Consider the following 5692-nt stretch of genomic DNA (forward strand, 5'->3'; position numbering starts at 1 on the left):
GGTCCTCCCTCTGTCTCCATTCACTCCATCCCCCTATTCCCATCACTCCACCCTTGCATACCAATCATTTTCCTTTACTGATTTTTCTCACAGCTCTTTCAATCAGACTGAAAGATTTGGAAATTATTTTTTTCCTTTCTTTTGTTGGATGAAGGACTGTAAGGATAAATGGGGACATTTGAGTGTTTGATGGCTACTTCAGTCAATATAAGAATAAAGGTAGTGATTATTGTGACCATTAATTAAACATTCGGATGACTTTTAGAAACAAGGCTTTTGTGATTGTCATGGGTCTTTTGATACTCTGTAGTATAATGTGTGACAAAAAAGTCTTTTTGTTGAAACTGACTAATTCTACTTGGTTCTATTAATGACTAGGCTGTTCTTTGTTGTTAGGTAGTATCACTTATATTTGACAACAAAGTTTATTGCATTTGTTTTCCTTCCATTTGGTTGGAGGACTTTTCTCTATATCTCCTTACCCATTTCAGTCAATCATCTTAGCTCCAGCCTCTCTTCTCGTCACGTACCCCTCCCCACTTGTCTTGCATGTTGCCAGCTCTTGATTCAGCTGTCGAACGGGTCTGGTTTCAGCCGCTGTTAAAGATCTCTACACTCATGAGTGTATGCCTTCCTGGATGTATAACTGCATGAGTGAGCAAGAAATTAGTCAGTAACTTCTTTCGTGGTTTGAAAGCTGTTGTAAGAAACAATACACAACATATAATGCAGAGCAATAGGTGACTTTCCAGGAGATCAAACCCGTGAAGAACAACGTCCAAGTGCGTCTTTTTTCTTTTCTTTTCTAAATTGAAAGATTTTTGTTCTTCCTGGTTTGGGCTGACAAAAAAAGTGATTAAATTGGTCCAAACTGGTGTTTACAATACACCCAGTGAAAGCAAATAGACAAGGATTTTTCCCAGCCCTTAAAGCAATATGAACACTACAATATGCATTTTTTATGAAACCAAAACTTTTAAATAGGAAGTTGCCCCAAGCAGAGATTTAAGACTCCCTTAAAAAAGTAGTTTTCTATAGATTATATATATATATATATCTATATATATATAGATATATATATATATATGTGTGTGTGTGTGTGTGTGTGTGTGTGTGTGTGTGTGTGTGTGTGTGTGTGTGTGTGTGTGTGTGTGTGTGTATGAATCTGTATTCATGACCTTTGCTAACTTTGCTAATGATGTTTGAATAATAAATTATTTTTCTTTAAAATTACACTTTTGCTGTTTTGTTTTGTTTTTTTTAAGTACTTTGGCAGGTTTGGGTTTAGCGCCGGCTGTTTCAGTTTGTTGCAGTGGTGGGGACAGTTGGTTGACAGATTGTGGCCCATCTGTAAATGAAAGCGTAAGTTGAAACAAATCAGACTTAATTAGAAAGTTTAATAAGTTTAATTACCAACTACCGATGAAAGTGAATCATAAGATGACACACATTTTCTCTGTTCAGATAAACAGCCTTAACTAAATTAAACTATAACACGTCAAGTTTTAAGACTTCAAAAGACAACAATTTGATCCCTTCCAGACAAGAATGCGTTGTACAACATATACATGCTGGTAAAGTCTACACTGCCAGTACTTATAGGGTTACATATCTATCCTTGGTTACATAAGCAGCACAGTCTGATTGATAGAGTTACTGCCAGGAAGGTCACACACTTTACTTTGTCATTAAAGCACTTCAACACAACTCACACACACTTGGTGTGGGTGGTCCAAGGCATTGCTTAAGCATTTTACAATAATGGATATAAAGTCAAAGTTTGTGTGAGCCTGGGTGTGTTTGCATTTTGTAATCAAGTTGTCAGAAAATAATGTTCTTAAACGGACATCCAAGCGTCTGTTCATCTCCATCACCCCACTGAAAATACATTCTTACATTTCACATGTTTGAGGACCAAAATAAATGTCTTGATCCATATTGGCTGCCTAATTTCATCACTTTGGTAGTGTTTATGAACTTTGGCTCATGTGTAATTCTTAGCGTCAAGTTTTCAGATAATTAAGATATTAATAGAAAATGACTGAAATCAATCAAGCAGTGACGAAGAGAGTTTCCTGAAAGTTAATATAAGTACCAAGTATTCAGTAATATAGAAGCATGTATGCTGAGAGGTGGTTTGCAGTACACAATGGCTGCAGTTGTAAGTGGACTTGCAAGGCTACCCCCTCTATGTTAATAAATAGGAAGTAAGGATAGTTGTAAAAATGATGACGACCTTCCAGAACCATCCACCCCATAATAATAATGTCTCAGTTAAATCAGCCATCACTCCCTATGTGAACATGAAAGTTTTTATTGTATTTGAAATCTCCAGCCTCTATGATTAAAAAAGGAAGCATGGTGTTAATGAATGTGCATGGGTGTTCATAGATGTTCATGTTGGAGGGGTCATTGTGTGTGGTCATGCACAGACGTGCAGTATGCATGTCAGCTGCTGGTGGTGTCAGCTCTATTTTTGGATTTCCCGTCTGAACCCAACTGTTTGGCTTCATTCCCAAGAGAGCACTGGACTGGAGATAGATAGTAAACTGAAGAAAAAAATTGAGTGTCAGCTTTTAGTGACACACTTCAGAATAAATATATCTGTTCACGGGCAGTGTCAGATATTAAAAGAAAACAGGACTTGCTTTGGTTCATGACACAGATCAACATTTTTATCCTTGGAAGTCACTGTTAAAAACACAAACATCTGTTAATGTGGTTGGACGTGGTTAGTTTGTGGATGTGGTTTAAAACTAAGTAAAAGATGGAACTTCTTAGTTAGAAAAAAACATGTTCTGTGTTACCAAAAGAAATTAAAAAGGAAAAAAGTTAAGAAACCTTCAGTCTTCATCTTTTCTGACACAAACATTTATAAATACACTTTTCAAACTTCATGCTATATATCCCAAAATAATTTTTATCTATGCCAATGTATTTGCTGATGTTGGTCAGTAATTATTTGGAAAATGAAAAATAAACCCTGCTTACTCAGGCAATCACCAAACAATCAAAAGTTTTAAAGTTATATAACTTCTGTTACACGTTAACATCTTGGTTAGCATGTAAAAGGGTAGCTCACTCTTTAGTGATTCTGGAAATCTAGAACTGGAAAGACCCTCGTTATTTGTTTCATTGCCATTAAAGTCTGGGAAAATCCCTGGATAAACTTGGACTGAAACCTTTGACACGTTTACACTCCAGCTACACTCATACACCAGAGATATTGGTGTGTTTTTCCCTCAGGGATGAGAAATAATCTGATAAGTGCATGATGTGACTGCACTGTGTAAATGCTGATATAAGAGGAGCTGGCGTCCTGGTGGTTTCCTATTGGAGACCACATCATCAGCATGAGACAGAAGATGAGCCACCTATTGGTTGCCTAACAACCCCAGACTCAGAACGAATACACCCTTAGCCATAACCCAGAAAAGACACTCTTATTTTAGCAGGCAAATCCCGGGACGACTGGGAAAACAGCTATCAAACAGACCCATGCAGGCAACAAGTGTCAGTAAACCAACAGCACATAGCCACCAAAATGCTATACTTAGAGCCAAATCATTTTTCTATTTTTGGAACAGGGTGGGGTATAAAAATATCAGCAATAAATTCTCAGAACATTTGAGGATCATCTGCACAATTATATCACCCACAGAACTTTTTTATAGATAGTTAAAATATGACAAAAAGACTGAGCAAGAGTTTTTACTAAATATTTCCACAAACCCTGATTTATTATGCAGCCCATGGCAACAAACCCAAACATATAGTCAGGCCCATAAAGCAATAAAAAGCACAATTAGTCCTGACAACTCAAGGTATCGTTCCCAATGCCACAATAGGGCAAAATGGCAAGATGGAAAAATTGTAGTAAAATATCATAATGTTTTAGTAGGAGCTAAACAGTACCCATAGATGAAGAAGGGTTAGATAGTTTCATCATTCATAAACACAGAATGCAAGTTGCCCAGCAACCAAGCAAACATGAGTACACACATGCCAAAGAGTTTATCTGCTGCACAAGAGTGACAGCAGGATGAAAGCAGAGTGTGTCTCAGTGTGTATAATAGGAGCATTTGTAAAATGCTGATTGCATGTAAGTGAGTAACACAGAAACCAAAAAAAACTTTATGGGCCTGTTTTACAAGGAAACGTGTTCCAGATTTATTTCAGCTCTATCTGAAGAGAGATATGATATCAAAAGCCAGCAGCAGCACAATGTGCCTGAAATAGAGAGCAGCAGATTTCAAACCAGGCTGTGATGTCTCATGACTTACAACACAATACATAGAAAGGCTTCTTCTTTGAGACTTTAGATGGCCAAGATATCTTTTAATCCAAACCAGATCTTAAAGTTGAAGAGTAATCGTGTTATCATCATAACTGAAGTGTCACATTTTTAATTTAGCACTTTGTCTCGTGAAACTGAAATCTAGAATCTGAGATGATAAAAAAAACTCATATATTAATTACAATAATTTTAATTTCACCTTTCTTTTATCTTGCTTTCTGCTTGTACAGATGATCACAACCACAGCTACTTAGTATACGAGGCACGACTATTTATCAACCCTCTGCACCCAGACTGCACCCCTCTTAGCCGCTGTTTAATTTAAATCTCTCATGCAGAAGATAAGAAGGGAGACCAGTGGCACAGTTTTGATAAATAAAGCTTTTATTGGAGCAAAATAATTTTGTTAAATGTCGAATTTTATGGAGACATACAAGTCAATACAATGATAAAAACATATACAAAATCATTTTAATGACATTAAAGTCATCAATAATCATTATTAGGAAGTCTTCTAAAAGAGATAAATTAAAACTAGACAAAAAAGCGTCAAAATTAATTAAAAATTTATTAATGTTTGACTTAAGTGACCATTCGACTTTATATCTAATGGAATGAGTGCTTTGATATGGGACAGAAGAAAGGAGCATTTAATTAGTTACAGGATTTTATTTTGTATTTGCAAAAGTTACAACAGGAATTGTGAAAATTATTCATTTTGAAAAAGGAGTGTGTTTCCACACACTCCTTAGGGGTACATGTTCAACGAAAAGTCTGAAGATGAAGCGTTTGCAAACACTTGGTCTTTTCAGACACAAGAGGGAGCAAGAGGGCAGTTTAATGAACAACTAGGCCTCTCCCGGTGGAAACTGATGTTCCAGCTAGTTATACCTCATCCTGCGTTTCCACCTTCAGCCATAACATTCCTAATGTGAACATGTAAAAAATAATAATAATAACAAATAAATAAATAACATAGTTTGAACATGCACTGGGAATGTGTAGTCTTTTAAGGCACGAAAATAATTTTTGGATAAAATATTGGCAAAACAAAATAATTAAAATAATTTAATTCTAAACAGATTCATGTTGCATAGCTATAAGACTAAAATGTGAGAGGAATTATTTCATTAGTGTTTACAGATATAACATTTAAACAAGGAAGGAAAACGCGTCTATGATTAATTCATTGGTTAATGAACTGATGAACATAATGCACATAACGTGCACGTAATGAAGCAGAATGATGCACCCTCACCGTTTTTTGTGCATGGATGTAGGTTCATGGATAATACGCGCCTGACGTGCACGCTGATGGGTTGGTAGATGAAAGTTAACCCTTTCGTCCACCTCCCCCCTCCTCCGTTTAAAAGCCGTGTTGACGTAGCTGCAGGT

Source organism: Melanotaenia boesemani, chromosome 12 (assembly GCF_017639745.1).
Source record: "Melanotaenia boesemani isolate fMelBoe1 chromosome 12, fMelBoe1.pri, whole genome shotgun sequence".
In the NCBI taxonomy this organism is placed as follows: domain Eukaryota; kingdom Metazoa; phylum Chordata; class Actinopteri; order Atheriniformes; family Melanotaeniidae; genus Melanotaenia; species Melanotaenia boesemani.